The 25417-nt window shown below is 37.3% G+C and overlaps 41 non-coding genes and 51 pseudogenes across 41 annotated transcripts; all 92 read left to right on the plus strand.

The window, feature by feature from the left end:
* The first annotated feature begins 134 nt into the window (after positions 1-134).
* Positions 135-254, plus strand: LOC145761580 (5S ribosomal RNA; annotated as a pseudogene).
* Positions 255-401: 147 nt separating this feature from the next.
* LOC145761338 (5S ribosomal RNA) lies at positions 402-521 on the plus strand (annotated as a pseudogene).
* Positions 522-689: 168 nt separating this feature from the next.
* On the plus strand, positions 690-808 carry LOC145760690 (5S ribosomal RNA). Its single transcript, XR_014286686.1, has one exon. It is a non-coding gene; the product is annotated as a 5S ribosomal RNA (ribosomal RNA).
* A 162-nt stretch (positions 809-970) lies between these two features.
* On the plus strand, positions 971-1089 carry LOC145760691 (5S ribosomal RNA). Its single transcript, XR_014286687.1, has one exon. It is a non-coding gene; the product is annotated as a 5S ribosomal RNA (ribosomal RNA).
* Positions 1090-1257: 168 nt separating this feature from the next.
* On the plus strand, positions 1258-1376 carry LOC145760692 (5S ribosomal RNA). The gene has a single exon (XR_014286688.1). It is a non-coding gene; the product is annotated as a 5S ribosomal RNA (ribosomal RNA).
* A 147-nt stretch (positions 1377-1523) lies between these two features.
* On the plus strand, positions 1524-1643 carry LOC145761339 (5S ribosomal RNA; annotated as a pseudogene).
* A 168-nt stretch (positions 1644-1811) lies between these two features.
* Positions 1812-1930, plus strand: LOC145760693 (5S ribosomal RNA). Its single transcript, XR_014286689.1, has one exon. It is a non-coding gene; the product is annotated as a 5S ribosomal RNA (ribosomal RNA).
* Positions 1931-2077: 147 nt separating this feature from the next.
* LOC145761340 (5S ribosomal RNA) lies at positions 2078-2197 on the plus strand (annotated as a pseudogene).
* Positions 2198-2344: 147 nt separating this feature from the next.
* On the plus strand, positions 2345-2464 carry LOC145761342 (5S ribosomal RNA; annotated as a pseudogene).
* A 168-nt stretch (positions 2465-2632) lies between these two features.
* LOC145760694 (5S ribosomal RNA) lies at positions 2633-2751 on the plus strand. The gene has a single exon (XR_014286690.1). It is a non-coding gene; the product is annotated as a 5S ribosomal RNA (ribosomal RNA).
* A 147-nt stretch (positions 2752-2898) lies between these two features.
* LOC145761343 (5S ribosomal RNA) lies at positions 2899-3018 on the plus strand (annotated as a pseudogene).
* Positions 3019-3165: 147 nt separating this feature from the next.
* LOC145761344 (5S ribosomal RNA) lies at positions 3166-3285 on the plus strand (annotated as a pseudogene).
* Positions 3286-3432: 147 nt separating this feature from the next.
* LOC145761346 (5S ribosomal RNA) lies at positions 3433-3552 on the plus strand (annotated as a pseudogene).
* A 168-nt stretch (positions 3553-3720) lies between these two features.
* On the plus strand, positions 3721-3839 carry LOC145760695 (5S ribosomal RNA). Its single transcript, XR_014286691.1, has one exon. It is a non-coding gene; the product is annotated as a 5S ribosomal RNA (ribosomal RNA).
* Positions 3840-3986: 147 nt separating this feature from the next.
* LOC145761347 (5S ribosomal RNA) lies at positions 3987-4106 on the plus strand (annotated as a pseudogene).
* Positions 4107-4274: 168 nt separating this feature from the next.
* LOC145760696 (5S ribosomal RNA) lies at positions 4275-4393 on the plus strand. Its single transcript, XR_014286692.1, has one exon. It is a non-coding gene; the product is annotated as a 5S ribosomal RNA (ribosomal RNA).
* A 147-nt stretch (positions 4394-4540) lies between these two features.
* LOC145761348 (5S ribosomal RNA) lies at positions 4541-4660 on the plus strand (annotated as a pseudogene).
* Positions 4661-4811: 151 nt separating this feature from the next.
* LOC145761577 (5S ribosomal RNA) lies at positions 4812-4927 on the plus strand (annotated as a pseudogene).
* A 168-nt stretch (positions 4928-5095) lies between these two features.
* LOC145760996 (5S ribosomal RNA) lies at positions 5096-5214 on the plus strand. The gene has a single exon (XR_014286976.1). It is a non-coding gene; the product is annotated as a 5S ribosomal RNA (ribosomal RNA).
* Positions 5215-5361: 147 nt separating this feature from the next.
* On the plus strand, positions 5362-5481 carry LOC145761349 (5S ribosomal RNA; annotated as a pseudogene).
* Positions 5482-5649: 168 nt separating this feature from the next.
* LOC145760697 (5S ribosomal RNA) lies at positions 5650-5768 on the plus strand. The gene has a single exon (XR_014286693.1). It is a non-coding gene; the product is annotated as a 5S ribosomal RNA (ribosomal RNA).
* A 147-nt stretch (positions 5769-5915) lies between these two features.
* On the plus strand, positions 5916-6035 carry LOC145761350 (5S ribosomal RNA; annotated as a pseudogene).
* A 147-nt stretch (positions 6036-6182) lies between these two features.
* LOC145761351 (5S ribosomal RNA) lies at positions 6183-6302 on the plus strand (annotated as a pseudogene).
* A 168-nt stretch (positions 6303-6470) lies between these two features.
* On the plus strand, positions 6471-6589 carry LOC145760699 (5S ribosomal RNA). Its single transcript, XR_014286695.1, has one exon. It is a non-coding gene; the product is annotated as a 5S ribosomal RNA (ribosomal RNA).
* A 147-nt stretch (positions 6590-6736) lies between these two features.
* Positions 6737-6856, plus strand: LOC145761352 (5S ribosomal RNA; annotated as a pseudogene).
* A 147-nt stretch (positions 6857-7003) lies between these two features.
* Positions 7004-7123, plus strand: LOC145761353 (5S ribosomal RNA; annotated as a pseudogene).
* Positions 7124-7291: 168 nt separating this feature from the next.
* On the plus strand, positions 7292-7410 carry LOC145760700 (5S ribosomal RNA). Its single transcript, XR_014286696.1, has one exon. It is a non-coding gene; the product is annotated as a 5S ribosomal RNA (ribosomal RNA).
* Positions 7411-7572: 162 nt separating this feature from the next.
* Positions 7573-7691, plus strand: LOC145760701 (5S ribosomal RNA). The gene has a single exon (XR_014286697.1). It is a non-coding gene; the product is annotated as a 5S ribosomal RNA (ribosomal RNA).
* A 168-nt stretch (positions 7692-7859) lies between these two features.
* On the plus strand, positions 7860-7978 carry LOC145760702 (5S ribosomal RNA). The gene has a single exon (XR_014286698.1). It is a non-coding gene; the product is annotated as a 5S ribosomal RNA (ribosomal RNA).
* A 147-nt stretch (positions 7979-8125) lies between these two features.
* LOC145761354 (5S ribosomal RNA) lies at positions 8126-8245 on the plus strand (annotated as a pseudogene).
* Positions 8246-8413: 168 nt separating this feature from the next.
* On the plus strand, positions 8414-8532 carry LOC145760703 (5S ribosomal RNA). The gene has a single exon (XR_014286699.1). It is a non-coding gene; the product is annotated as a 5S ribosomal RNA (ribosomal RNA).
* A 147-nt stretch (positions 8533-8679) lies between these two features.
* Positions 8680-8799, plus strand: LOC145761355 (5S ribosomal RNA; annotated as a pseudogene).
* A 147-nt stretch (positions 8800-8946) lies between these two features.
* On the plus strand, positions 8947-9066 carry LOC145761358 (5S ribosomal RNA; annotated as a pseudogene).
* A 168-nt stretch (positions 9067-9234) lies between these two features.
* LOC145760704 (5S ribosomal RNA) lies at positions 9235-9353 on the plus strand. The gene has a single exon (XR_014286700.1). It is a non-coding gene; the product is annotated as a 5S ribosomal RNA (ribosomal RNA).
* A 147-nt stretch (positions 9354-9500) lies between these two features.
* On the plus strand, positions 9501-9620 carry LOC145761359 (5S ribosomal RNA; annotated as a pseudogene).
* A 168-nt stretch (positions 9621-9788) lies between these two features.
* Positions 9789-9907, plus strand: LOC145760705 (5S ribosomal RNA). Its single transcript, XR_014286701.1, has one exon. It is a non-coding gene; the product is annotated as a 5S ribosomal RNA (ribosomal RNA).
* A 147-nt stretch (positions 9908-10054) lies between these two features.
* Positions 10055-10174, plus strand: LOC145761360 (5S ribosomal RNA; annotated as a pseudogene).
* A 147-nt stretch (positions 10175-10321) lies between these two features.
* On the plus strand, positions 10322-10441 carry LOC145761361 (5S ribosomal RNA; annotated as a pseudogene).
* Positions 10442-10609: 168 nt separating this feature from the next.
* LOC145760997 (5S ribosomal RNA) lies at positions 10610-10728 on the plus strand. Its single transcript, XR_014286977.1, has one exon. It is a non-coding gene; the product is annotated as a 5S ribosomal RNA (ribosomal RNA).
* A 147-nt stretch (positions 10729-10875) lies between these two features.
* LOC145761362 (5S ribosomal RNA) lies at positions 10876-10995 on the plus strand (annotated as a pseudogene).
* Positions 10996-11163: 168 nt separating this feature from the next.
* On the plus strand, positions 11164-11282 carry LOC145760706 (5S ribosomal RNA). Its single transcript, XR_014286702.1, has one exon. It is a non-coding gene; the product is annotated as a 5S ribosomal RNA (ribosomal RNA).
* Positions 11283-11429: 147 nt separating this feature from the next.
* On the plus strand, positions 11430-11549 carry LOC145761581 (5S ribosomal RNA; annotated as a pseudogene).
* Positions 11550-11696: 147 nt separating this feature from the next.
* Positions 11697-11816, plus strand: LOC145761364 (5S ribosomal RNA; annotated as a pseudogene).
* A 168-nt stretch (positions 11817-11984) lies between these two features.
* LOC145760707 (5S ribosomal RNA) lies at positions 11985-12103 on the plus strand. Its single transcript, XR_014286703.1, has one exon. It is a non-coding gene; the product is annotated as a 5S ribosomal RNA (ribosomal RNA).
* A 162-nt stretch (positions 12104-12265) lies between these two features.
* Positions 12266-12384, plus strand: LOC145760708 (5S ribosomal RNA). Its single transcript, XR_014286704.1, has one exon. It is a non-coding gene; the product is annotated as a 5S ribosomal RNA (ribosomal RNA).
* A 168-nt stretch (positions 12385-12552) lies between these two features.
* On the plus strand, positions 12553-12671 carry LOC145760710 (5S ribosomal RNA). Its single transcript, XR_014286706.1, has one exon. It is a non-coding gene; the product is annotated as a 5S ribosomal RNA (ribosomal RNA).
* A 147-nt stretch (positions 12672-12818) lies between these two features.
* Positions 12819-12938, plus strand: LOC145761365 (5S ribosomal RNA; annotated as a pseudogene).
* Positions 12939-13106: 168 nt separating this feature from the next.
* Positions 13107-13225, plus strand: LOC145760711 (5S ribosomal RNA). The gene has a single exon (XR_014286707.1). It is a non-coding gene; the product is annotated as a 5S ribosomal RNA (ribosomal RNA).
* A 147-nt stretch (positions 13226-13372) lies between these two features.
* Positions 13373-13492, plus strand: LOC145761366 (5S ribosomal RNA; annotated as a pseudogene).
* A 147-nt stretch (positions 13493-13639) lies between these two features.
* On the plus strand, positions 13640-13759 carry LOC145761367 (5S ribosomal RNA; annotated as a pseudogene).
* A 168-nt stretch (positions 13760-13927) lies between these two features.
* On the plus strand, positions 13928-14046 carry LOC145760712 (5S ribosomal RNA). Its single transcript, XR_014286708.1, has one exon. It is a non-coding gene; the product is annotated as a 5S ribosomal RNA (ribosomal RNA).
* A 147-nt stretch (positions 14047-14193) lies between these two features.
* Positions 14194-14313, plus strand: LOC145761368 (5S ribosomal RNA; annotated as a pseudogene).
* A 147-nt stretch (positions 14314-14460) lies between these two features.
* On the plus strand, positions 14461-14580 carry LOC145761370 (5S ribosomal RNA; annotated as a pseudogene).
* Positions 14581-14727: 147 nt separating this feature from the next.
* On the plus strand, positions 14728-14847 carry LOC145761371 (5S ribosomal RNA; annotated as a pseudogene).
* Positions 14848-15015: 168 nt separating this feature from the next.
* Positions 15016-15134, plus strand: LOC145760713 (5S ribosomal RNA). Its single transcript, XR_014286709.1, has one exon. It is a non-coding gene; the product is annotated as a 5S ribosomal RNA (ribosomal RNA).
* Positions 15135-15281: 147 nt separating this feature from the next.
* On the plus strand, positions 15282-15401 carry LOC145761372 (5S ribosomal RNA; annotated as a pseudogene).
* Positions 15402-15569: 168 nt separating this feature from the next.
* On the plus strand, positions 15570-15688 carry LOC145760714 (5S ribosomal RNA). The gene has a single exon (XR_014286710.1). It is a non-coding gene; the product is annotated as a 5S ribosomal RNA (ribosomal RNA).
* Positions 15689-15835: 147 nt separating this feature from the next.
* LOC145761374 (5S ribosomal RNA) lies at positions 15836-15955 on the plus strand (annotated as a pseudogene).
* A 151-nt stretch (positions 15956-16106) lies between these two features.
* LOC145761578 (5S ribosomal RNA) lies at positions 16107-16222 on the plus strand (annotated as a pseudogene).
* Positions 16223-16390: 168 nt separating this feature from the next.
* On the plus strand, positions 16391-16509 carry LOC145760998 (5S ribosomal RNA). Its single transcript, XR_014286978.1, has one exon. It is a non-coding gene; the product is annotated as a 5S ribosomal RNA (ribosomal RNA).
* A 147-nt stretch (positions 16510-16656) lies between these two features.
* LOC145761375 (5S ribosomal RNA) lies at positions 16657-16776 on the plus strand (annotated as a pseudogene).
* Positions 16777-16944: 168 nt separating this feature from the next.
* LOC145760716 (5S ribosomal RNA) lies at positions 16945-17063 on the plus strand. Its single transcript, XR_014286711.1, has one exon. It is a non-coding gene; the product is annotated as a 5S ribosomal RNA (ribosomal RNA).
* Positions 17064-17210: 147 nt separating this feature from the next.
* Positions 17211-17330, plus strand: LOC145761376 (5S ribosomal RNA; annotated as a pseudogene).
* Positions 17331-17477: 147 nt separating this feature from the next.
* LOC145761377 (5S ribosomal RNA) lies at positions 17478-17597 on the plus strand (annotated as a pseudogene).
* Positions 17598-17765: 168 nt separating this feature from the next.
* LOC145760717 (5S ribosomal RNA) lies at positions 17766-17884 on the plus strand. The gene has a single exon (XR_014286712.1). It is a non-coding gene; the product is annotated as a 5S ribosomal RNA (ribosomal RNA).
* Positions 17885-18031: 147 nt separating this feature from the next.
* LOC145761378 (5S ribosomal RNA) lies at positions 18032-18151 on the plus strand (annotated as a pseudogene).
* Positions 18152-18298: 147 nt separating this feature from the next.
* Positions 18299-18418, plus strand: LOC145761379 (5S ribosomal RNA; annotated as a pseudogene).
* A 147-nt stretch (positions 18419-18565) lies between these two features.
* On the plus strand, positions 18566-18685 carry LOC145761380 (5S ribosomal RNA; annotated as a pseudogene).
* Positions 18686-18853: 168 nt separating this feature from the next.
* LOC145760718 (5S ribosomal RNA) lies at positions 18854-18972 on the plus strand. Its single transcript, XR_014286713.1, has one exon. It is a non-coding gene; the product is annotated as a 5S ribosomal RNA (ribosomal RNA).
* A 147-nt stretch (positions 18973-19119) lies between these two features.
* On the plus strand, positions 19120-19239 carry LOC145761382 (5S ribosomal RNA; annotated as a pseudogene).
* Positions 19240-19407: 168 nt separating this feature from the next.
* On the plus strand, positions 19408-19526 carry LOC145760719 (5S ribosomal RNA). The gene has a single exon (XR_014286714.1). It is a non-coding gene; the product is annotated as a 5S ribosomal RNA (ribosomal RNA).
* Positions 19527-19673: 147 nt separating this feature from the next.
* Positions 19674-19793, plus strand: LOC145761383 (5S ribosomal RNA; annotated as a pseudogene).
* Positions 19794-19940: 147 nt separating this feature from the next.
* On the plus strand, positions 19941-20060 carry LOC145761384 (5S ribosomal RNA; annotated as a pseudogene).
* Positions 20061-20228: 168 nt separating this feature from the next.
* On the plus strand, positions 20229-20347 carry LOC145760999 (5S ribosomal RNA). The gene has a single exon (XR_014286979.1). It is a non-coding gene; the product is annotated as a 5S ribosomal RNA (ribosomal RNA).
* Positions 20348-20494: 147 nt separating this feature from the next.
* On the plus strand, positions 20495-20614 carry LOC145761385 (5S ribosomal RNA; annotated as a pseudogene).
* Positions 20615-20782: 168 nt separating this feature from the next.
* On the plus strand, positions 20783-20901 carry LOC145760720 (5S ribosomal RNA). Its single transcript, XR_014286715.1, has one exon. It is a non-coding gene; the product is annotated as a 5S ribosomal RNA (ribosomal RNA).
* Positions 20902-21048: 147 nt separating this feature from the next.
* On the plus strand, positions 21049-21168 carry LOC145761583 (5S ribosomal RNA; annotated as a pseudogene).
* Positions 21169-21315: 147 nt separating this feature from the next.
* LOC145761386 (5S ribosomal RNA) lies at positions 21316-21435 on the plus strand (annotated as a pseudogene).
* A 168-nt stretch (positions 21436-21603) lies between these two features.
* Positions 21604-21722, plus strand: LOC145760722 (5S ribosomal RNA). The gene has a single exon (XR_014286717.1). It is a non-coding gene; the product is annotated as a 5S ribosomal RNA (ribosomal RNA).
* Positions 21723-21884: 162 nt separating this feature from the next.
* LOC145760723 (5S ribosomal RNA) lies at positions 21885-22003 on the plus strand. The gene has a single exon (XR_014286718.1). It is a non-coding gene; the product is annotated as a 5S ribosomal RNA (ribosomal RNA).
* A 168-nt stretch (positions 22004-22171) lies between these two features.
* Positions 22172-22290, plus strand: LOC145760724 (5S ribosomal RNA). The gene has a single exon (XR_014286719.1). It is a non-coding gene; the product is annotated as a 5S ribosomal RNA (ribosomal RNA).
* Positions 22291-22437: 147 nt separating this feature from the next.
* On the plus strand, positions 22438-22557 carry LOC145761387 (5S ribosomal RNA; annotated as a pseudogene).
* A 168-nt stretch (positions 22558-22725) lies between these two features.
* LOC145760725 (5S ribosomal RNA) lies at positions 22726-22844 on the plus strand. Its single transcript, XR_014286720.1, has one exon. It is a non-coding gene; the product is annotated as a 5S ribosomal RNA (ribosomal RNA).
* A 162-nt stretch (positions 22845-23006) lies between these two features.
* On the plus strand, positions 23007-23125 carry LOC145760727 (5S ribosomal RNA). Its single transcript, XR_014286721.1, has one exon. It is a non-coding gene; the product is annotated as a 5S ribosomal RNA (ribosomal RNA).
* Positions 23126-23293: 168 nt separating this feature from the next.
* LOC145760728 (5S ribosomal RNA) lies at positions 23294-23412 on the plus strand. The gene has a single exon (XR_014286722.1). It is a non-coding gene; the product is annotated as a 5S ribosomal RNA (ribosomal RNA).
* Positions 23413-23559: 147 nt separating this feature from the next.
* On the plus strand, positions 23560-23679 carry LOC145761388 (5S ribosomal RNA; annotated as a pseudogene).
* Positions 23680-23847: 168 nt separating this feature from the next.
* Positions 23848-23966, plus strand: LOC145760729 (5S ribosomal RNA). Its single transcript, XR_014286723.1, has one exon. It is a non-coding gene; the product is annotated as a 5S ribosomal RNA (ribosomal RNA).
* Positions 23967-24113: 147 nt separating this feature from the next.
* LOC145761390 (5S ribosomal RNA) lies at positions 24114-24233 on the plus strand (annotated as a pseudogene).
* Positions 24234-24380: 147 nt separating this feature from the next.
* LOC145761391 (5S ribosomal RNA) lies at positions 24381-24500 on the plus strand (annotated as a pseudogene).
* A 168-nt stretch (positions 24501-24668) lies between these two features.
* On the plus strand, positions 24669-24787 carry LOC145760730 (5S ribosomal RNA). The gene has a single exon (XR_014286724.1). It is a non-coding gene; the product is annotated as a 5S ribosomal RNA (ribosomal RNA).
* A 147-nt stretch (positions 24788-24934) lies between these two features.
* On the plus strand, positions 24935-25054 carry LOC145761392 (5S ribosomal RNA; annotated as a pseudogene).
* Positions 25055-25222: 168 nt separating this feature from the next.
* Positions 25223-25341, plus strand: LOC145760731 (5S ribosomal RNA). The gene has a single exon (XR_014286725.1). It is a non-coding gene; the product is annotated as a 5S ribosomal RNA (ribosomal RNA).
* Positions 25342-25417: the final 76 nt, after the last annotated feature.

The following is a 25417-nucleotide window of genomic DNA, read 5'->3' on the forward strand; positions in this document are numbered from 1 at the left end:
ATAGCATATTAGAAAGTACTTTATGTAGAAGTCATTTTTTATCAAAATTTTTGAAAACTAATATATTTGATATAATTGCTTAGCGACGCAAGTCATTTATTTTATTTTAAATATACACGGTTAATGATAAATGTGTTGGCTCACCACATCACGTTAAGTACACCCCATCTCGTCCGATCTGGGAAGTTAAGCAACGTCGGGCCCGGTTAGTACTTGGATGGGTGACCGCCTGGGAATACCGGGTGTCGTAGGCATTTTATAAGTTTTATAGCATATTAGAAAGTACTTTATGTAGAAGTCATTTTTTATCAAAATTTTTGAAAACTAATATATTTGATATAACTGCTAAGGGACGCAAGTCATTTATTTTATTTTAAATATACACGGTTAATGATAAATGTGTTGGCTCACCACATCACGTTGAGTACACCCCATCTCGTCCGATCTGGGAAGTTAAGCAACGTCGGGCCCGGTTAGTACTTGGATGGGTGACCGCCTGGGAATACCGGGTGTCGTAGGCATTTTATAAGTTTTATAGCATATTAGAAAGTACTTTATGTAGAAGTCATTTTTTATCAAAATTTTTGAAAACTAATATATTTGATATAATTGCTAAGCGACGCAAGTCATTTATTTTATTTTAAATATACACGGTTAATGATAAATGTGTTGGCTCACCACATCACATTGCCTACGACCATACCACGTTGAGTACACCCCATCTCGTCCGATCTGGGAAGTTAAGCAACGTCGGGCCCGGTTAGTACTTGGATGGGTGACCGCCTGGGAATACCGGGTGTCGTAGGCATTTTATAAGTTTTTTAGCATATTAGAAAGTACCTTATGTATAAGTCATTTTTATAGAAATTTTTGAAAATTAATATATTTGATATAATTGCTAGGCGACGCAAGTCATTTATTTTATTTTAAATATACACGTTCAATGATAAATGTGTTGGCACATCACATTGCCTACGACCATACCACGTTGAGTACACCCCATCTCGTCCGATCTGGGAAGTTAAGCAACGTCGGGCCCGGTTAGTACTTGGATGGGTGACCGCCTGGGAATACCGGGTGTCGTAGGCATTTTATAAGTTTTTTAGCATATTAGAAAGTACCTTATGTAGAAGTCATTTTTTATCAAAATTTTTGAAAATTAATATATTTGATATAACTGCTAAGGGACGCAAGTCATTTATTTTATTTTAAATATACACGGTTAATGATAAATGTGTTGGCTCACCACATCACATTGCCTACGACCATACCACGTTGAGTACACCCCATCTCGTCCGATCTGGGAAGTTAAGCAACGTCGGGCCCGGTTAGTACTTGGATGGGTGACCGCCTGGGAATACCGGGTGTCGTAGGCATTTTATAAGTTTTATAGCATATTAGAAAGTACTTTATGTAGAAGTCATTTTTTATCAAAATTTTTGAAAATTAATATATTTGATATAACTTCTAAGGGACGCAAGTCATTTATTTTATTTTAAATATACACGGTTAATGATAAATGTGTTGGCTCACCACATCACGTTGAGTACACCCCATCTCGTCCGATCTGGGAAGTTAAGCAACGTCGGGCCCGGTTAGTACTTGGATGGGTGACCGCCTGGGAATACCGGGTGTCGTAGGCATTTTATAAGTTTTATAGCATATTAGAAAGTACTTTATGTAGAAGTCATTTTTTATCAAAATTTTTGAAAACTAATATATTTGATATAATTGCTAAGCGACGCAAGTCATTTATTTTATTTTAAATATACACGGTTAATGATAAATGTGTTGGCTCACCACATCACATTGCCTACGACCATACCACGTTGAGTACACCCCATCTCGTCCGATCTGGGAAGTTAAGCAACGTCGGGCCCGGTTAGTACTTGGATGGGTGACCGCCTGGGAATACCGGGTGTCGTAGGCATTTAATAAGTTTTATAGCATATTAGAAAGTACTTTATGTAGAAGTCATTTTTTATCAAAATTTTTGAAAACTAATATATTTGATATAATTGCTTAGCGACGCAAGTCATTTATTTTATTTTAAATATACACGGTTAATGATAAATGTGTTGGCTCACCACATCACGTTGAGTACACCCCATCTCGTCCGATCTGGGAAGTTAAGCAACGTCGGGCCCGGTTAGTACTTGGATGGGTGACCGCCTGGGAATACCGGGTGTCGTAGGCATTTTATAAGTTTTATAGCATATTAGAAAGTACTTTATGTAGAAGTCATTTTTTATCAAAATTTTTGAAAATTAATATATTTGATATAACTTCTAAGGGACGCAAGTCATTTATTTTATTTTAAATATACACGGTTAATGATAAATGTGTTGGCTCACCACATCACGTTGAGTACACCCCATCTCGTCCGATCTGGGAAGTTAAGCAACGTCGGGCCCGGTTAGTACTTGGATGGGTGACCGCCTGGGAATACCGGGTGTCGTAGGCATTTTATAAGTTTTTTAGCATATTAGAAAGTACCTTATGTAGAAGTCATTTTTTATCAAAATTTTTGAAAATTAATATATTTGATATAACTGCTAAGGGACGCAAGTCATTTATTTTATTTTAAATATACACGGTTAATGATAAATGTGTTGGCTCACCACATCACATTGCCTACGACCATACCACGTTGAGTACACCCCATCTCGTCCGATCTGGGAAGTTAAGCAACGTCGGGCCCGGTTAGTACTTGGATGGGTGACCGCCTGGGAATACCGGGTGTCGTAGGCATTTTATAAGTTTTATAGCATATTAGAAAGTACTTTATGTAGAAGTCATTTTTTATCAAAATTTTTGAAAATTAATATATTTGATATAACTTCTAAGGGACGCAAGTCATTTATTTTATTTTAAATATACACGGTTAATGATAAATGTGTTGGCTCACCACATCACGTTGAGTACACCCCATCTCGTCCGATCTGGGAAGTTAAGCAACGTCGGGCCCGGTTAGTACTTGGATGGGTGACCGCCTGGGAATACCGGGTGTCGTAGGCATTTAATAAGTTTTATAGCATATTAGAAAGTACTTTATGTAGAAGTCATTTTTTATCAAAATTTTTGAAAACTAATATATTTGATATAATTGCTTAGCGACGCAAGTCATTTATTTTATTTTAAATATACACGGTTAATGATAAATGTGTTGGCTCACCACATCACGTTGAGTACACCCCATCTCGTCCGATCTGGGAAGTTAAGCAACGTCGGGCCCGGTTAGTACTTGGATGGGTGACCGCCTGGGAATACCGGGTGTCGTAGGCATTTTATAAGTTTTATAGCATATTAGAAAGTACTTTATGTAGAAGTCATTTTTTATCAAAATTTTTGAAAATTAATATATTTGATATAACTTCTAAGGGACGCAAGTCATTTATTTTATTTTAAATATACACGGTTAATGATAAATGTGTTGGCTCACCACATCACGTTGAGTACACCCCATCTCGTCCGATCTGGGAAGTTAAGCAACGTCGGGCCCGGTTAGTACTTGGATGGGTGACCGCCTGGGAATACCGGGTGTCGTAGGCATTTTATAAGTTTTTTAGCATATTAGAAAGTACCTTATGTATAAGTCATTTTTTATCAAAATTTTTGAAAATTAATATATTTGATATAACTGCTAAGGGACGCAAGTCATTTATTTTATTTTAAATATACACGGTTAATGATAAATGTGTTGGCTCACCACATCACATTGCCTACGACCATACCACGTTGAGTACACCCCATCTCGTCCGATCTGGGAAGTTAAGCAACGTCGGGCCCGGTTAGTACTTGGATGGGTGACCGCCTGGGAATACCGGGTGTCGTAGGCATTTTATAAGTTTTATAGCATATTAGAAAGTACTTTATGTAGAAGTCATTTTTTATCAAAATTTTTGAAAATTAATATATTTGATATAACTTCTAAGGGACGCAAGTCATTTATTTTATTTTAAATATACACGGTTAATGATAAATGTGTTGGCTCACCACATCACGTTGAGTACACCCCATCTCGTCCGATCTGGGAAGTTAAGCAACGTCGGGCCCGGTTAGTACTTGGATGGGTGACCGCCTGGGAATACCGGGTGTCGTAGGCATTTTATAAGTTTTATAGCATATTAGAAAGTACTTTATGTAGAAGTCATTTTTTATCAAAATTTTTGAAAACTAATATATTTGATATAATTGCTAAGCGACGCAAGTCATTTATTTTATTTTAAATATACACGGTTAATGATAAATGTGTTGGCTCACCACATCACATTGCCTACGACCATACCACGTTGAGTACACCCCATCTCGTCCGATCTGGGAAGTTAAGCAACGTCGGGCCCGGTTAGTACTTGGATGGGTGACCGCCTGGGAATACCGGGTGTCGTAGGCATTTAATAAGTTTTATAGCATATTAGAAAGTACTTTATGTAGAAGTCATTTTTTATCAAAATTTTTGAAAACTAATATATTTGATATAATTGCTTAGCGACGCAAGTCATTTATTTTATTTTAAATATACACGGTTAATGATAAATGTGTTGGCTCACCACATCACGTTGAGTACACCCCATCTCGTCCGATCTGGGAAGTTAAGCAACGTCGGGCCCGGTTAGTACTTGGATGGGTGACCGCCTGGGAATACCGGGTGTCGTAGGCATTTTATAAGTTTTATAGCATATTAGAAAGTACTTTATGTAGAAGTCATTTTTTATCAAAATTTTTGAAAATTAATATATTTGATATAACTTCTAAGGGACGCAAGTCATTTATTTTATTTTAAATATACACGGTTAATGATAAATGTGTTGGCTCACCACATCACGTTGAGTACACCCCATCTCGTCCGATCTGGGAAGTTAAGCAACGTCGGGCCCGGTTAGTACTTGGATGGGTGACCGCCTGGGAATACCGGGTGACGTAGGCATTTTATAAGTTTTTTAGCATATTAGAAAGTACCTTATGTATAAGTCATTTTTTATCAAAATTTTTGAAAATTAATATATTTGATATAACTGCTAAGGGACGCAAGTCATTTATTTTATTTTAAATATACACGGTTAATGATAAATGTGTTGGCTCACCACATCACATTGCCTACGACTATACCACGTTGAGTACACCCCATCTCGTCCGATCTGGGAAGTTAAGCAACGTCGGGCCCGGTTAGTACTTGGATGGGTGACCGCCTGGGAATACCGGGTGTCGTAGGCATTTTATAAGTTTTATAGCATATTAGAAAGTACTTTATGTAGAAGTCATTTTTTATCAAAATTTTTGAAAATTAATATATTTGATATAACTTCTAAGGGACGCAAGTCATTTATTTTATTTTAAATATACACGGTTAATGATAAATGTGTTGGCTCACCACATCACGTTGAGTACACCCCATCTCGTCCGATCTGGGAAGTTAAGCAACGTCGGGCCCGGTTAGTACTTGGATGGGTGACCGCCTGGGAATACCGGGTGTCGTAGGCATTTTATAAGTTTTATAGCATATTAGAAAGTACTTTATGTAGAAGTCATTTTTTATCAAAATTTTTGAAAACTAATATATTTGATATAATTGCTAAGCGACGCAAGTCATTTATTTTATTTTAAATATACACGGTTAATGATAAATGTGTTGGCTCACCACATCACATTGCCTACGACCATACCACGTTGAGTACACCCCATCTCGTCCGATCTGGGAAGTTAAGCAACGTCGGGCCCGGTTAGTACTTGGATGGGTGACCGCCTGGGAATACCGGGTGTCGTAGGCATTTAATAAGTTTTATAGCATATTAGAAAGTACTTTATGTAGAAGTCATTTTTTATCAAAATTTTTGAAAACTAATATATTTGATATAATTGCTTAGCGACGCAAGTCATTTATTTTATTTTAAATATACACGGTTAATGATAAATGTGTTGGCTCACCACATCACGTTGAGTACACCCCATCTCGTCCGATCTGGGAAGTTAAGCAACGTCGGGCCCGGTTAGTACTTGGATGGGTGACCGCCTGGGAATACCGGGTGTCGTAGGCATTTTATAAGTTTTATAGCATATTAGAAAGTACTTTATGTAGAAGTCATTTTTTATCAAAATTTTTGAAAATTAATATATTTGATATAACTTCTAAGGGACGCAAGTCATTTATTTTATTTTAAATATACACGGTTAATGATAAATGTGTTGGCTCACCACATCACGTTGAGTACACCCCATCTCGTCCGATCTGGGAAGTTAAGCAACGTCGGGCCCGGTTAGTACTTGGATGGGTGACCGCCTGGGAATACCGGGTGTCGTAGGCATTTTATAAGTTTTTTAGCATATTAGAAAGTACCTTATGTATAAGTCATTTTTTATCAAAATTTTTGAAAATTAATATATTTGATATAACTGCTAAGGGACGCAAGTCATTTATTTTATTTTAAATATACACGGTTAATGATAAATGTGTTGGCTCACCACATCACATTGCCTACGACCATACCACGTTGAGTACACCCCATCTCGTCCGATCTGGGAAGTTAAGCAACGTCGGGCCCGGTTAGTACTTGGATGGGTGACCGCCTGGGAATACCGGGTGTCGTAGGCATTTTATAAGTTTTATAGCATATTAGAAAGTACTTTATGTAGAAGTCATTTTTTATCAAAATTTTTGAAAATTAATATATTTGATATAACTTCTAAGGGACGCAAGTCATTTATTTTATTTTAAATATACACGGTTAATGATAAATGTGTTGGCTCACCACATCACGTTGAGTACACCCCATCTCGTCCGATCTGGGAAGTTAAGCAACGTCGGGCCCGGTTAGTACTTGGATGGGTGACCGCCTGGGAATACCGGGTGTCGTAGGCATTTAATAAGTTTTATAGCATATTAGAAAGTACTTTATGTAGAAGTCATTTTTTATCAAAATTTTTGAAAACTAATATATTTGATATAATTGCTTAGCGACGCAAGTCATTTATTTTATTTTAAATATACACGGTTAATGATAAATGTGTTGGCTCACCACATCACGTTGAGTACACCCCATCTCGTCCGATCTGGGAAGTTAAGCAACGTCGGGCCCGGTTAGTACTTGGATGGGTGACCGCCTGGGAATACCGGGTGTCGTAGGCATTTTATAAGTTTTATAGCATATTAGAAAGTACTTTATGTAGAAGTCATTTTTTATCAAAATTTTTGAAAATTAATATATTTGATATAACTTCTAAGGGACGCAAGTCATTTATTTTATTTTAAATATACACGGTTAATGATAAATGTGTTGGCTCACCACATCACATTGCCTACGACCATACCACGTTGAGTACACCCCATCTCGTCCGATCTGGGAAGTTAAGCAACGTCGGGCCCGGTTAGTACTTGGATGGGTGACCGCCTGGGAATACCGGGTGTCGTAGGCATTTTATAAGTTTTTTAGCATATTAGAAAGTACCTTATGTATAAGTCATTTTTATAGAAATTTTTGAAAATTAATATATTTGATATAATTGCTAGGCGACGCAAGTCATTTATTTTATTTTAAATATACACGTTCAATGATAAATGTGTTGGCACATCACATTGCCTACGACCATACCACGTTGAGTACACCCCATCTCGTCCGATCTGGGAAGTTAAGCAACGTCGGGCCCGGTTAGTACTTGGATGGGTGACCGCCTGGGAATACCGGGTGTCGTAGGCATTTTATAAGTTTTTTAGCATATTAGAAAGTACCTTATGTAGAAGTCATTTTTTATCAAAATTTTTGAAAATTAATATATTTGATATAACTGCTAAGGGACGCAAGTCATTTATTTTATTTTAAATATACACGGTTAATGATAAATGTGTTGGCTCACCACATCACATTGCCTACGACCATACCACGTTGAGTACACCCCATCTCGTCCGATCTGGGAAGTTAAGCAACGTCGGGCCCGGTTAGTACTTGGATGGGTGACCGCCTGGGAATACCGGGTGTCGTAGGCATTTTATAAGTTTTATAGCATATTAGAAAGTACTTTATGTAGAAGTCATTTTTTATCAAAATTTTTGAAAATTAATATATTTGATATAACTTCTAAGGGACGCAAGTCATTTATTTTATTTTAAATATACACGGTTAATGATAAATGTGTTGGCTCACCACATCACGTTGAGTACACCCCATCTCGTCCGATCTGGGAAGTTAAGCAACGTCGGGCCCGGTTAGTACTTGGATGGGTGACCGCCTGGGAATACCGGGTGTCGTAGGCATTTTATAAGTTTTATAGCATATTAGAAAGTACTTTATGTAGAAGTCATTTTTTATCAAAATTTTTGAAAACTAATATATTTGATATAATTGCTAAGCGACGCAAGTCATTTATTTTATTTTAAATATACACGGTTAATGATAAATGTGTTGGCTCACCACATCACATTGCCTACGACCATACCACGTTGAGTACACCCCATCTCGTCCGATCTGGGAAGTTAAGCAACGTCGGGCCCGGTTAGTACTTGGATGGGTGACCGCCTGGGAATACCGGGTGTCGTAGGCATTTAATAAGTTTTATAGCATATTAGAAAGTACTTTATGTAGAAGTCATTTTTTATCAAAATTTTTGAAAACTAATATATTTGATATAATTGCTTAGCGACGCAAGTCATTTATTTTATTTTAAATATACACGGTTAATGATAAATGTGTTGGCTCACCACATCACGTTGAGTACACCCCATCTCGTCCGATCTGGGAAGTTAAGCAACGTCGGGCCCGGTTAGTACTTGGATGGGTGACCGCCTGGGAATACCGGGTGTCGTAGGCATTTTATAAGTTTTATAGCATATTAGAAAGTACTTTATGTAGAAGTCATTTTTTATCAAAATTTTTGAAAATTAATATATTTGATATAACTTCTAAGGGACGCAAGTCATTTATTTTATTTTAAATATACACGGTTAATGATAAATGTGTTGGCTCACCACATCACGTTGAGTACACCCCATCTCGTCCGATCTGGGAAGTTAAGCAACGTCGGGCCCGGTTAGTACTTGGATGGGTGACCGCCTGGGAATACCGGGTGTCGTAGGCATTTTATAAGTTTTTTAGCATATTAGAAAGTACCTTATGTATAAGTCATTTTTTATCAAAATTTTTGAAAATTAATATATTTGATATAACTGCTAAGGGACGCAAGTCATTTATTTTATTTTAAATATACACGGTTAATGATAAATGTGTTGGCTCACCACATCACATTGCCTACGACCATACCACGTTGAGTACACCCCATCTCGTCCGATCTGGGAAGTTAAGCAACGTCGGGCCCGGTTAGTACTTGGATGGGTGACCGCCTGGGAATACCGGGTGTCGTAGGCATTTTATAAGTTTTATAGCATATTAGAAAGTACTTTATGTAGAAGTCATTTTTTATCAAAATTTTTGAAAATTAATATATTTGATATAACTTCTAAGGGACGCAAGTCATTTATTTTATTTTAAATATACACGGTTAATGATAAATGTGTTGGCTCACCACATCACGTTGAGTACACCCCATCTCGTCCGATCTGGGAAGTTAAGCAACGTCGGGCCCGGTTAGTACTTGGATGGGTGACCGCCTGGGAATACCGGGTGTCGTAGGCATTTTATAAGTTTTATAGCATATTAGAAAGTACTTTATGTAGAAGTCATTTTTTATCAAAATTTTTGAAAACTAATATATTTGATATAATTGCTAAGCGACGCAAGTCATTTATTTTATTTTAAATATACACGGTTAATGATAAATGTGTTGGCTCACCACATCACATTGCCTACGACCATACCACGTTGAGTACACCCCATCTCGTCCGATCTGGGAAGTTAAGCAACGTCGGGCCCGGTTAGTACTTGGATGGGTGACCGCCTGGGAATACCGGGTGTCGTAGGCATTTAATAAGTTTTATAGCATATTAGAAAGTACTTTATGTAGAAGTCATTTTTTATCAAAATTTTTGAAAACTAATATATTTGATATAATTGCTTAGCGACGCAAGTCATTTATTTTATTTTAAATATACACGGTTAATGATAAATGTGTTGGCTCACCACATCACGTTGAGTACACCCCATCTCGTCCGATCTGGGAAGTTAAGCAACGTCGGGCCCGGTTAGTACTTGGATGGGTGACCGCCTGGGAATACCGGGTGTCGTAGGCATTTTATAAGTTTTATAGCATATTAGAAAGTACTTTATGTAGAAGTCATTTTTTATCAAAATTTTTGAAAATTAATATATTTGATATAACTTCTAAGGGACGCAAGTCATTTATTTTATTTTAAATATACACGGTTAATGATAAATGTGTTGGCTCACCACATCACGTTGAGTACACCCCATCTCGTCCGATCTGGGAAGTTAAGCAACGTCGGGCCCGGTTAGTACTTGGATGGGTGACCGCCTGGGAATACCGGGTGTCGTAGGCATTTTATAAGTTTTTTAGCATATTAGAAAGTACCTTATGTATAAGTCATTTTTTATCAAAATTTTTGAAAATTAATATATTTGATATAACTGCTAAGGGACGCAAGTCATTTATTTTATTTTAAATATACACGGTTAATGATAAATGTGTTGGCTCACCACATCACATTGCCTACGACTATACCACGTTGAGTACACCCCATCTCGTCCGATCTGGGAAGTTAAGCAACGTCGGGCCCGGTTAGTACTTGGATGGGTGACCGCCTGGGAATACCGGGTGTCGTAGGCATTTTATAAGTTTTATAGCATATTAGAAAGTACTTTATGTAGAAGTCATTTTTTATCAAAATTTTTGAAAATTAATATATTTGATATAACTTCTAAGGGACGCAAGTCATTTATTTTATTTTAAATATACACGGTTAATGATAAATGTGTTGGCTCACCACATCACGTTGAGTACACCCCATCTCGTCCGATCTGGGAAGTTAAGCAACGTCGGGCCCGGTTAGTACTTGGATGGGTGACCGCCTGGGAATACCGGGTGTCGTAGGCATTTTATAAGTTTTATAGCATATTAGAAAGTACTTTATGTAGAAGTCATTTTTTATCAAAATTTTTGAAAACTAATATATTTGATATAATTGCTAAGCGACGCAAGTCATTTATTTTATTTTAAATATACACGGTTAATGATAAATGTGTTGGCTCACCACATCACATTGCCTACGACCATACCACGTTGAGTACACCCCATCTCGTCCGATCTGGGAAGTTAAGCAACGTCGGGCCCGGTTAGTACTTGGATGGGTGACCGCCTGGGAATACCGGGTGTCGTAGGCATTTAATAAGTTTTATAGCATATTAGAAAGTACTTTATGTAGAAGTCATTTTTTATCAAAATTTTTGAAAACTAATATATTTGATATAATTGCTTAGCGACGCAAGTCATTTATTTTATTTTAAATATACACGGTTAATGATAAATGTGTTGGCTCACCACATCACGTTAAGTACACCCCATCTCGTCCGATCTGGGAAGTTAAGCAACGTCGGGCCCGGTTAGTACTTGGATGGGTGACCGCCTGGGAATACCGGGTGTCGTAGGCATTTTATAAGTTTTATAGCATATTAGAAAGTACTTTATGTAGAAGTCATTTTTTATCAAAATTTTTGAAAACTAATATATTTGATATAACTGCTAAGGGACGCAAGTCATTTATTTTATTTTAAATATACACGGTTAATGATAAATGTGTTGGCTCACCACATCACGTTGAGTACACCCCATCTCGTCCGATCTGGGAAGTTAAGCAACGTCGGGCCCGGTTAGTACTTGGATGGGTGACCGCCTGGGAATACCGGGTGTCGTAGGCATTTTATAAGTTTTATAGCATATTAGAAAGTACTTTATGTAGAAGTCATTTTTTATCAAAATTTTTGAAAACTAATATATTTGATATAATTGCTAAGCGACGCAAGTCATTTATTTTATTTTAAATATACACGGTTAATGATAAATGTGTTGGCTCACCACATCACATTGCCTACGACCATACCACGTTGAGTACACCCCATCTCGTCCGATCTGGGAAGTTAAGCAACGTCGGGCCCGGTTAGTACTTGGATGGGTGACCGCCTGGGAATACCGGGTGTCGTAGGCATTTTATAAGTTTTTTAGCATATTAGAAAGTACCTTATGTATAAGTCATTTTTATAGAAATTTTTGAAAATTAATATATTTGATATAATTGCTAGGCGACGCAAGTCATTTATTTTATTTTAAATATACACGTTCAATGATAAATGTGTTGGCACATCACATTGCCTACGACCATACCACGTTGAGTACACCCCATCTCGTCCGATCTGGGAAGTTAAGCAACGTCGGGCCCGGTTAGTACTTGGATGGGTGACCGCCTGGGAATACCGGGTGTCGTAGGCATTTTATAAGTTTTTTAGCATATTAGAAAGTACCTTATGTAGAAGTCATTTTTTATCAAAATTTTTGAAAATTAATATATTTGATATAACTGCTAAGGGACGCAAGTCATTTATTTTATTTTAAATATACACGGTTAATGATAAATGTGTTGGCTCACCACATCACATTGCCTACGACCATACCACGTTGAGTACACCCCATCTCGTCCGATCTGGGAAGTTAAGCAACGTCGGGCCCGGTTAGTACTTGGATGGGTGACCGCCTGGGAATACCGGGTGTCGTAGGCATTTTATAAGTTTTATAGCATATTAGAAAGTACTTTATGTAGAAGTCATTTTTTATCAAAATTTTTGAAAATTAATATATTTGATATAACTTCTAAGGGACGCAAGTCATTTATTTTATTTTAAATATACACGGTTAATGATAAATGTGTTGGCTCACCACATCACGTTGAGTACACCCCATCTCGTCCGATCTGGGAAGTTAAGCAACGTCGGGCCCGGTTAGTACTTGGATGGGTGACCGCCTGGGAATACCGGGTGTCGTAGGCATTTTATAAGTTTTATAGCATATTAGAAAGTACTTTATGTAGAAGTCATTTTTTATCAAAATTTTTGAAAACTAATATATTTGATATAATTGCTAAGCGACGCAAGTCATTTATTTTATTTTAAATATACACGGTTAATGATAAATGTGTTGGCTCACCACATCACATTGCCTACGACCATACCACGTTGAGTACACCCCATCTCGTCCGATCTGGGAAGTTAAGCAACGTCGGGCCCGGTTAGTACTTGGATGGGTGACCGCCTGGGAATACCGGGTGTCGTAGGCATTTAATAAGTTTTATAGCATATTAGAAAGTACTTTATGTAGAAGTCATTTTTTATCAAAATTTTTGAAAACTAATATATTTGATATAATTGCTTAGCGACGCAAGTCATTTATTTTATTTTAAATATACACGGTTAATGATAAATGTGTTGGCTCACCACATCACGTTGAGTACACCCCATCTCGTCCGATCTGGGAAGTTAAGCAACGTCGGGCCCGGTTAGTACTTGGATGGGTGACCGCCTGGGAATACCGGGTGTCGTAGGCATTTTATAAGTTTTATAGCATATTAGAAAGTACTTTATGTAGAAGTCATTTTTTATCAAAATTTTTGAAAATTAATATATTTGATATAACTTCTAAGGGACGCAAGTCATTTATTTTATTTTAAATATACACGGTTAATGATAAATGTGTTGGCTCACCACATCACGTTGAGTACACCCCATCTCGTCCGATCTGGGAAGTTAAGCAACGTCGGGCCCGGTTAGTACTTGGATGGGTGACCGCCTGGGAATACCGGGTGTCGTAGGCATTTTATAAGTTTTTTAGCATATTAGAAAGTACCTTATGTAGAAGTCATTTTTTATCAAAATTTTTGAAAATTAATATATTTGATATAACTGCTAAGGGACGCAAGTCATTTATTTTATTTTAAATATACACGGTTAATGATAAATGTGTTGGCTCACCACATCACATTGCCTACGACCATACCACGTTGAGTACACCCCATCTCGTCCGATCTGGGAAGTTAAGCAACGTCGGGCCCGGTTAGTACTTGGATGGGTGACCGCCTGGGAATACCGGGTGTCGTAGGCATTTTATAAGTTTTATAGCATATTAGAAAGTACTTTATGTAGAAGTCATTTTTTATCAAAATTTTTGAAAATTAATATATTTGATATAACTTCTAAGGGACGCAAGTCATTTATTTTATTTTAAATATACACGGTTAATGATAAATGTGTTGGCTCACCACATCACGTTGAGTACACCCCATCTCGTCCGATCTGGGAAGTTAAGCAACGTCGGGCCCGGTTAGTACTTGGATGGGTGACCGCCTGGGAATACCGGGTGTCGTAGGCATTTAATAAGTTTTATAGCATATTAGAAAGTACTTTATGTAGAAGTCATTTTTTATCAAAATTTTTGAAAACTAATATATTTGATATAATTGCTTAGCGACGCAAGTCATTTATTTTATTTTAAATATACACGGTTAATGATAAATGTGTTGGCTCACCACATCACGTTGAGTACACCCCATCTCGTCCGATCTGGGAAGTTAAGCAACGTCGGGCCCGGTTAGTACTTGGATGGGTGACCGCCTGGGAATACCGGGTGTCGTAGGCATTTTATAAGTTTTATAGCATATTAGAAAGTACTTTATGTAGAAGTCATTTTTTATCAAAATTTTTGAAAATTAATATATTTGATATAACTTCTAAGGGACGCAAGTCATTTATTTTATTTTAAATATACACGGTTAATGATAAATGTGTTGGCTCACCACATCACGTTGAGTACACCCCATCTCGTCCGATCTGGGAAGTTAAGCAACGTCGGGCCCGGTTAGTACTTGGATGGGTGACCGCCTGGGAATACCGGGTGTCGTAGGCATTTTATAAGTTTTTTAGCATATTAGAAAGTACCTTATGTATAAGTCATTTTTTATCAAAATTTTTGAAAATTAATATATTTGATATAACTGCTAAGGGACGCAAGTCATTTATTTTATTTTAAATATACACGGTTAATGATAAATGTGTTGGCTCACCACATCACATTGCCTACGACCATACCACGTTGAGTACACCCCATCTCGTCCGATCTGGGAAGTTAAGCAACGTCGGGCCCGGTTAGTACTTGGATGGGTGACCGCCTGGGAATACCGGGTGTCGTAGGCATTTTATAAGTTTTATAGCATATTAGAAAGTACTTTATGTAGAAGTCATTTTTTATCAAAATTTTTGAAAATTAATATATTTGATATAACTTCTAAGGGACGCAAGTCATTTATTTTATTTTAAATATACACGGTTAATGATAAATGTGTTGGCTCACCACATCACGTTGAGTACACCCCATCTCGTCCGATCTGGGAAGTTAAGCAACGTCGGGCCCGGTTAGTACTTGGATGGGTGACCGCCTGGGAATACCGGGTGTCGTAGGCATTTTATAAGTTTTATAGCATATTAGAAAGTACTTTATGTAGAAGTCATTTTTTATCAAAATTTTTGAAAACTAATATATTTGATATAATTGCTAAGCGACGCAAGTCATTTATTTTATTTTAAATATACACGGTTAATGATAAATGTGTTGGCTCACCACATCACATTGCCTACGACCATACCACGTTGAGTACACCCCATCTCGTCCGATCTGGGAAGTTAAGCAACGTCGGGCCCGGTTAGTACTTGGATGGGTGACCGCCTGGGAATACCGGGTGTCGTAGGCATTTAATAAGTTTTATAGCATATTAGAAAGTACTTTATGTAGAAGTCATTTTTTATCAAAATTTTTGAAAACTAATATATTTGATATAATTGCTTAGCGACGCAAGTCATTTATTTTATTTTAAATATACACGGTTAATGATAAATGTGTTGGCTCACCACATCACGTTGAGTACACCCCATCTCGTCCGATCTGGGAAGTTAAGCAACGTCGGGCCCGGTTAGTACTTGGATGGGTGACCGCCTGGGAATACCGGGTGTCGTAGGCATTTTATAAGTTTTATAGCATATTAGAAAGTACTTTATGTAGAAGTCATTTTTTATCAAAATTTTTGAAAATTAATATATTTGATATAACTTCTAAGGGACGCAAGTCATTTATTTTATTTTAAATATACACGGTTAATGATAAATGTGTTGGCTCACCACATCACGTTGAGTACACCCCATCTCGTCCGATCTGGGAAGTTAAGCAACGTCGGGCCCGGTTAGTACTTGGATGGGTGACCGCCTGGGAATACCGGGTGACGTAGGCATTTTATAAGTTTTTTAGCATATTAGAAAGTACCTTATGTATAAGTCATTTTTTATCAAAATTTTTGAAAATTAATATATTTGATATAACTGCTAAGGGACGCAAGTCATTTATTTTATTTTAAATATACACGGTTAATGATAAATGTGTTGGCTCACCACATCACATTGCCTACGACTATACCACGTTGAGTACACCCCATCTCGTCCGATCTGGGAAGTTAAGCAACGTCGGGCCCGGTTAGTACTTGGATGGGTGACCGCCTGGGAATACCGGGTGTCGTAGGCATTTTATAAGTTTTATAGCATATTAGAAAGTACTTTATGTAGAAGTCATTTTTTATCAAAATTTTTGAAAATTAATATATTTGATATAACTTCTAAGGGACGCAAGTCATTTATTTTATTTTAAATATACACGGTTAATGATAAATGTGTTGGCTCACCACATCACGTTGAGTACACCCCATCTCGTCCGATCTGGGAAGTTAAGCAACGTCGGGCCCGGTTAGTACTTGGATGGGTGACCGCCTGGGAATACCGGGTGTCGTAGGCATTTTATAAGTTTTATAGCATATTAGAAAGTACTTTATGTAGAAGTCATTTTTTATCAAAATTTTTGAAAACTAATATATTTGATATAATTGCTAAGCGACGCAAGTCATTTATTTTATTTTAAATATACACGGTTAATGATAAATGTGTTGGCTCACCACATCACATTGCCTACGACCATACCACGTTGAGTACACCCCATCTCGTCCGATCTGGGAAGTTAAGCAACGTCGGGCCCGGTTAGTACTTGGATGGGTGACCGCCTGGGAATACCGGGTGTCGTAGGCATTTAATAAGTTTTATAGCATATTAGAAAGTACTTTATGTAGAAGTCATTTTTTATCAAAATTTTTGAAAACTAATATATTTGATATAATTGCTTAGCGACGCAAGTCATTTATTTTATTTTAAATATACACGGTTAATGATAAATGTGTTGGCTCACCACATCACGTTGAGTACACCCCATCTCGTCCGATCTGGGAAGTTAAGCAACGTCGGGCCCGGTTAGTACTTGGATGGGTGACCGCCTGGGAATACCGGGTGTCGTAGGCATTTTATAAGTTTTATAGCATATTAGAAAGTACTTTATGTAGAAGTCATTTTTTATCAAAATTTTTGAAAATTAATATATTTGATATAACTTCTAAGGGACGCAAGTCATTTATTTTATTTTAAATATACACGGTTAATGATAAATGTGTTGGCTCACCACATCACGTTGAGTACACCCCATCTCGTCCGATCTGGGAAGTTAAGCAACGTCGGGCCCGGTTAGTACTTGGATGGGTGACCGCCTGGGAATACCGGGTGTCGTAGGCATTTTATAAGTTTTTTAGCATATTAGAAAGTACCTTATGTATAAGTCATTTTTTATCAAAATTTTTGAAAATTAATATATTTGATATAACTGCTAAGGGACGCAAGTCATTTATTTTATTTTAAATATACACGGTTAATGATAAATGTGTTGGCTCACCACATCACATTGCCTACGACCATACCACGTTGAGTACACCCCATCTCGTCCGATCTGGGAAGTTAAGCAACGTCGGGCCCGGTTAGTACTTGGATGGGTGACCGCCTGGGAATACCGGGTGTCGTAGGCATTTTATAAGTTTTATAGCATATTAGAAAGTACTTTATGTAGAAGTCATTTTTTATCAAAATTTTTGAAAATTAATATATTTGATATAACTTCTAAGGGACGCAAGTCATTTATTTTATTTTAAATATACACGGTTAATGATAAATGTGTTGGCTCACCACATCACGTTGAGTACACCCCATCTCGTCCGATCTGGGAAGTTAAGCAACGTCGGGCCCGGTTAGTACTTGGATGGGTGACCGCCTGGGAATACCGGGTGTCGTAGGCATTTAATAAGTTTTATAGCATATTAGAAAGTACTTTATGTAGAAGTCATTTTTTATCAAAATTTTTGAAAACTAATATATTTGATATAATTGCTTAGCGACGCAAGTCATTTATTTTATTTTAAATATACACGGTTAATGATAAATGTGTTGGCTCACCACATCACGTTGAGTACACCCCATCTCGTCCGATCTGGGAAGTTAAGCAACGTCGGGCCCGGTTAGTACTTGGATGGGTGACCGCCTGGGAATACCGGGTGTCGTAGGCATTTTATAAGTTTTATAGCATATTAGAAAGTACTTTATGTAGAAGTCATTTTTTATCAAAATTTTTGAAAATTAATATATTTGATATAACTTCTAAGGGACGCAAGTCATTTATTTTATTTTAAATATACACGGTTAATGATAAATGTGTTGGCTCACCACATCACGTTGAGTACACCCCATCTCGTCCGATCTGGGAAGTTAAGCAACGTCGGGCCCGGTTAGTACTTGGATGGGTGACCGCCTGGGAATACCGGGTGTCGTAGGCATTTTATAAGTTTTTTAGCATATTAGAAAGTACCTTATGTATAAGTCATTTTTTATCAAAATTTTTGAAAATTAATATATTTGATATAACTGCTAAGGGACGCAAGTCATTTATTTTATTTTAAATATACACGGTTAATGATAAATGTGTTGGCTCACCACATCACATTGCCTACGACCATACCACGTTGAGTACACCCCATCTCGTCCGATCTGGGAAGTTAAGCAACGTCGGGCCCGGTTAGTACTTGGATGGGTGACCGCCTGGGAATACCGGGTGTCGTAGGCATTTTATAAGTTTTATAGCATATTAGAAAGTACTTTATGTAGAAGTCATTTTTTATCAAAATTTTTGAAAATTAATATATTTGATATAACTTCTAAGGGACGCAAGTCATTTATTTTATTTTAAATATACACGGTTAATGATAAATGTGTTGGCTCACCACATCACGTTGAGTACACCCCATCTCGTCCGATCTGGGAAGTTAAGCAACGTCGGGCCCGGTTAGTACTTGGATGGGTGACCGCCTGGGAATACCGGGTGTCGTAGGCATTTTATAAGTTTTATAGCATATTAGAAAGTACTTTATGTAGAAGTCATTTTTTATCAAAATTTTTGAAAACTAATATATTTGATATAATTGCTAAGCGACGCAAGTCATTTATTTTATTTTAAATATACACGGTTAATGATAAATGTGTTGGCTCACCACATCACATTGCCTACGACCATACCACGTTGAGTACACCCCATCTCGTCCGATCTGGGAAGTTAAGCAACGTCGGGCCCGGTTAGTACTTGGATGGGTGACCGCCTGGGAATACCGGGTGTCGTAGGCATTTAATAAGTTTTATAGCATATTAGAAAGTACTTTATGTAGAAGTCATTTTTTATCAAAATTTTTGAAAACTAATATATTTGATATAATTGCTTAGCGACGCAAGTCATTTATTTTATTTTAAATATACACGGTTAATGATAAATGTGTTGGCTCACCACATCACGTTGAGTACACCCCATCTCGTCCGATCTGGGAAGTTAAGCAACGTCGGGCCCGGTTAGTACTTGGATGGGTGACCGCCTGGGAATACCGGGTGTCGTAGGCATTTTATAAGTTTTATAGCATATTAGAAAGTACTTTATGTAGAAGTCATTTTTTATCAAAATTTTTGAAAATTAATATATTTGATATAACTTCTAAGGGACGCAAGTCATTTATTTTATTTTAAATATACACGGTTAATGATAAATGTGTTGGCTCACCACATCACGTTGAGTACACCCCATCTCGTCCGATCTGGGAAGTTAAGCAACGTCGGGCCCGGTTAGTACTTGGATGGGTGACCGCCTGGGAATACCGGGTGTCGTAGGCATTTTATAAGTTTTTTAGCATATTAGAAAGTACCTTATGTATAAGTCATTTTTTATCAAAATTTTTGAAAATTAATATATTTGATATAACTGCTAAGGGACGCAAGTCATTTATTTTATTTTAAATATACACGGTTAATGATAAATGTGTTGGCTCACCACATCACATTGCCTACGACTATACCACGTTGAGTACACCCCATCTCGTCCGATCTGGGAAGTTAAGCAACGTCGGGCCCGGTTAGTACTTGGATGGGTGACCGCCTGGGAATACCGGGTGTCGTAGGCATTTTATAAGTTTTATAGCATATTAGAAAGTACTTTATGTAGAAGTCATTTTTTATCAAAATTTTTGAAAATTAATATATTTGATATAACTTCTAAGGGACGCAAGTCATTTATTTTATTTTAAATATACACGGTTAATGATAAATGTGTTGGCTCACCACATCACGTTGAGTACACCCCATCTCGTCCGATCTGGGAAGTTAAGCAACGTCGGGCCCGGTTAGTACTTGGATGGGTGACCGCCTGGGAATACCGGGTGTCGTAGGCATTTTATAAGTTTTATAGCATATTAGAAAGTACTTTATGTAGAAGTCATTTTTTATCAAAATTTTTGAAAACTAATATATTTGATATAATTGCTAAGCGACGCAAGTCATTTATTTTATTTTAAATATACACGGTTAATGATAAATGTGTTGGCTCACCACATCACATTGCCTACGACCATACCACGTTGAGTACACCCCATCTCGTCCGATCTGGGAAGTTAAGCAACGTCGGGCCCGGTTAGTACTTGGATGGGTGACCGCCTGGGAATACCGGGTGTCGTAGGCATTTAATAAGTTTTATAGCATATTAGAAAGTACTTTATGTAGAAGTCATTTTTTATCAAAATTTTTGAAAACTAATATATTTGATATAATTGCTTAGCGACGCAAGTCATTTATTTTATTTTAAATATACACGGTTAATGATAAATGTGTTGGCTCACCACATCACGTTAAGTACACCCCATCTCGTCCGATCTGGGAAGTTAAGCAACGTCGGGCCCGGTTAGTACTTGGATGGGTGACCGCCTGGGAATACCGGGTGTCGTAGGCATTTTATAAGTTTTATAGCATATTAGAAAGTACTTTATGTAGAAGTCATTTTTTATCAAAATTTTTGAAAACTAATATATTTGATATAACTGCTAAGGGACGCAAGTCATTTATTTTATTTTAAATATACACGGTTAATGATAAATGTGTTGGCTCACCACATCACGTTGAGTACACCCCATCTCGTCCGATCTGGGAAGTTAAGCAACGTCGGGCCCGGTTAGTACTTGGATGGGTGACCGCCTGGGAATACCGGGTGTCGTAGGCATTTTATAAGTTTTATAGCATATTAGAAAGTACTTTATGTAGAAGTCATTTTTTATCAAAATTTTTGAAAACTAATATATTTGATATAATTGCTAAGCGACGCAAGTCATTTATTTTATTTTAAATATACACGGTTAATGATAAATGTGTTGGCTCACCACATCACATTGCCTACGACCATACCACGTTGAGTACACCCCATCTCGTCCGATCTGGGAAGTTAAGCAACGTCGGGCCCGGTTAGTACTTGGATGGGTGACCGCCTGGGAATACCGGGTGTCGTAGGCATTTTATAAGTTTTTTAGCATATTAGAAAGTACCTTATGTATAAGTCATTTTTATAGAAATTTTTGAAAATTAATATATTTGATATAATTGCTAGGCGACGCAAGTCATTTATTTTATTTTAAATATACACGTTCAATGATAAATGTGTTGGCACATCACATTGCCTACGACCATACCACGTTGAGTACACCCCATCTCGTCCGATCTGGGAAGTTAAGCAACGTCGGGCCCGGTTAGTACTTGGATGGGTGACCGCCTGGGAATACCGGGTGTCGTAGGCATTTTATAAGTTTTTTAGCATATTAGAAAGTACCTTATGTAGAAGTCATTTTTTATCAAAATTTTTGAAAATTAATATATTTGATATAACTGCTAAGGGACGCAAGTCATTTATTTTATTTTAAATATACACGGTTAATGATAAATGTGTTGGCTCACCACATCACATTGCCTACGACCATACCACGTTGAGTACACCCCATCTCGTCCGATCTGGGAAGTTAAGCAACGTCGGGCCCGGTTAGTACTTGGATGGGTGACCGCCTGGGAATACCGGGTGTCGTAGGCATTTTATAAGTTTTATAGCATATTAGAAAGTACTTTATGTAGAAGTCATTTTTTATCAAAATTTTTGAAAATTAATATATTTGATATAACTTCTAAGGGACGCAAGTCATTTATTTTATTTTAAATATACACGGTTAATGATAAATGTGTTGGCTCACCACATCACGTTGAGTACACCCCATCTCGTCCGATCTGGGAAGTTAAGCAACGTCGGGCCCGGTTAGTACTTGGATGGGTGACCGCCTGGGAATACCGGGTGTCGTAGGCATTTTATAAGTTTTATAGCATATTAGAAAGTACTTTATGTAGAAGTCATTTTTTATCAAAATTTTTGAAAACTAATATATTTGATATAATTGCTAAGCGACGCAAGTCATTTATTTTATTTTAAATATACACGGTTAATGATAAATGTGTTGGCTCACCACATCACATTGCCTACGACCATACCACGTTGAGTACACCCCATCTCGTCCGATCTGGGAAGTTAAGCAACGTCGGGCCCGGTTAGTACTTGGATGGGTGACCGCCTGGGAATACCGGGTGTCGTAGGCATTTTATAAGTTTTTTAGCATATTAGAAAGTACCTTATGTATAAGTCATTTTTATAGAAATTTTTGAAAATTAATATATTTGATATAATTGCTAGGCGACGCAAGTCATTTATTTTATTTTAAATATACACGTTCAATGATAAATGTGTTGGCACATCACATTGCCTACGACCATACCACGTTGAGTACACCCCATCTCGTCCGATCTGGGAAGTTAAGCAACGTCGGGCCCGGTTAGTACTTGGATGGGTGACCGCCTGGGAATACCGGGTGTCGTAGGCATTTTATAAGTTTTTTAGCATATTAGAAAGTACCTTATGTAGAAGTCATTTTTTATCAAAATTTTTGAAAATTAATATATTTGATATAACTGCTAAGGGACGCAAGTCATTTATTTTATTTTAAATATACACGGTTAATGATAAATGTGTTGGCTCACCACATCACATTGCCTACGACCATACCACGTTGAGTACACCCCATCTCGTCCGATCTGGGAAGTTAAGCAACGTCGGGCCCGGTTAGTACTTGGATGGGTGACCGCCTGGGAATACCGGGTGTCGTAGGCATTTTATAAGTTTTATAGCATATTAGAAAGTACTTTATGTAGAAGTCATTTTTTATCAAAATTTTTGAAAATTAATATATTTGATATAACTTCTAAGGGACGCAAGTCATTTATTTTATTTTAAATATACACGGTTAATGATAAATGTGTTGGCTCACCACATCACGTTGAGTACACCCCATCTCGTCCGATCTGGGAAGTTAAGCAACGTCGGGCCCGGTTAGTACTTGGATGGGTGACCGCCTGGGAATACCGGGTGTCGTAGGCATTTTATAAGTTTTATAGCATATTAGAAAGTACTTTATGTAGAAGTCATTTTTTATCAAAATTTTTGAAAACTAATATATTTGATATAATTGCTAAGCGACGCAAGTCATTTATTTTATTTTAAATATACACGGTTAATGATAAATGTGTTGGCTCACCACATCACATTGCCTACGACCATACCACGTTGAGTACACCCCATCTCGTCCGATCTGGGAAGTTAAGCAACGTCGGGCCCGGTTAGTACTTGGATGGGTGACCGCCTGGGAATACCGGGTGTCGTAGGCATTTAATAAGTTTTATAGCATATTAGAAAGTACTTTATGTAGAAGTCATTTTTTATCAAAATTTTTGAAAACTAATATATTTGATATAATTGCTTAGCGACGCAAGTCATTTATTTTATTTTAAATATACACGGTTAATGATAAATGTGTTGGCTCACCACATCACGTTGAGTACACCCCATCTCGTCCGATCTGGGAAGTTAAGCAACGTCGGGCCCGGTTAGTACTTGGATGGGTGACCGCCTGGGAATACCGGGTGTCGTAGGCATTTTATAAGTTTTATAGCATATTAGAAAGTACTTTATGTAGAAGTCATTTTTTATCAAAATTTTTGAAAATTAATATATTTGATATAACTTCTAAGGGACGCAAGTCATTTATTTTATTTTAAATATACACGGTTAATGATAAATGTGTTGGCTCACCACATCACGTTGAGTACACCCCATCTCGTCCGATCTGGGAAGTTAAGCAACGTCGGGCCCGGTTAGTACTTGGATGGGTGACCGCCTGGGAATACCGGGTGTCGTAGGCATTTTATAAGTTTTTTAGCATATTAGAAAGTACCTTATGTATAAGTCATTTTTTATCAAAATTTTTGAAAATTAATATATTTGATATAACTGCTAAGGGACGCAAGTCATTTATTTTATTTTAAATATACACGGTTAATGATAAATGTGTTGGCTCACCACATCACATTGCCTACGACCATACCACGTTGAGTACACCCCATCTCGTCCGATCTGGGAAGTTAAGCAACGTCGGGCCCGGTTAGTACTTGGATGGGTGACCGCCTGGGAATACCGGGTGTCGTAGGCATTTTATAAGTTTTATAGCATATTAGAAAGTACTTTATGTAGAAGTCATTTTTTATCAAAATTTTTGAAAATTAATATATTTGATATAACTTCTAAGGGACGCAAGTCATTTATTTTATTTTAAATATACACGGTTAATGATAAATGTGTTGGCTCACCACATCACGTTGAGTACACCCCATCTCGTCCGATCTGGGAAGTTAAGCAACGTCGGGCCCGGTTAGTACTTGGATGGGTGACCGCCTGGGAATACCGGGTGTCGTAGGCATTTTATAAGTTTTATAGCATATTAGAAAGTACTTTATGTAGAAGTCATTTTTTATCAAAATTTTTGAAAACTAATATATTTGATATAATTGCTAAGCGACGCAAGTCATTTATTTTATTTTAAATATACACGGTTAATGATAAATGTGTTGGCTCACCACATCACATTGCCTACGACCATACCACGTTGAGTACACCCCATCTCGTCCGATCTGGGAAGTTAAGCAACGTCGGGCCCGGTTAGTACTTGGATGGGTGACCGCCTGGGAATACCGGGTGTCGTAGGCATTTAATAAGTTTTATAGCATATTAGAAAGTACTTTATGTAGAAGTCATTTTTTATCAAAATTTTTGAAAACTAATA

The sequence above is a fragment of the Corella eumyota genome, chromosome 7 (genome assembly GCF_963082875.1).
Source record: "Corella eumyota chromosome 7, kaCorEumy4.1, whole genome shotgun sequence".
Taxonomy (NCBI): Eukaryota; Metazoa; Chordata; class Ascidiacea; order Phlebobranchia; family Corellidae; genus Corella; species Corella eumyota.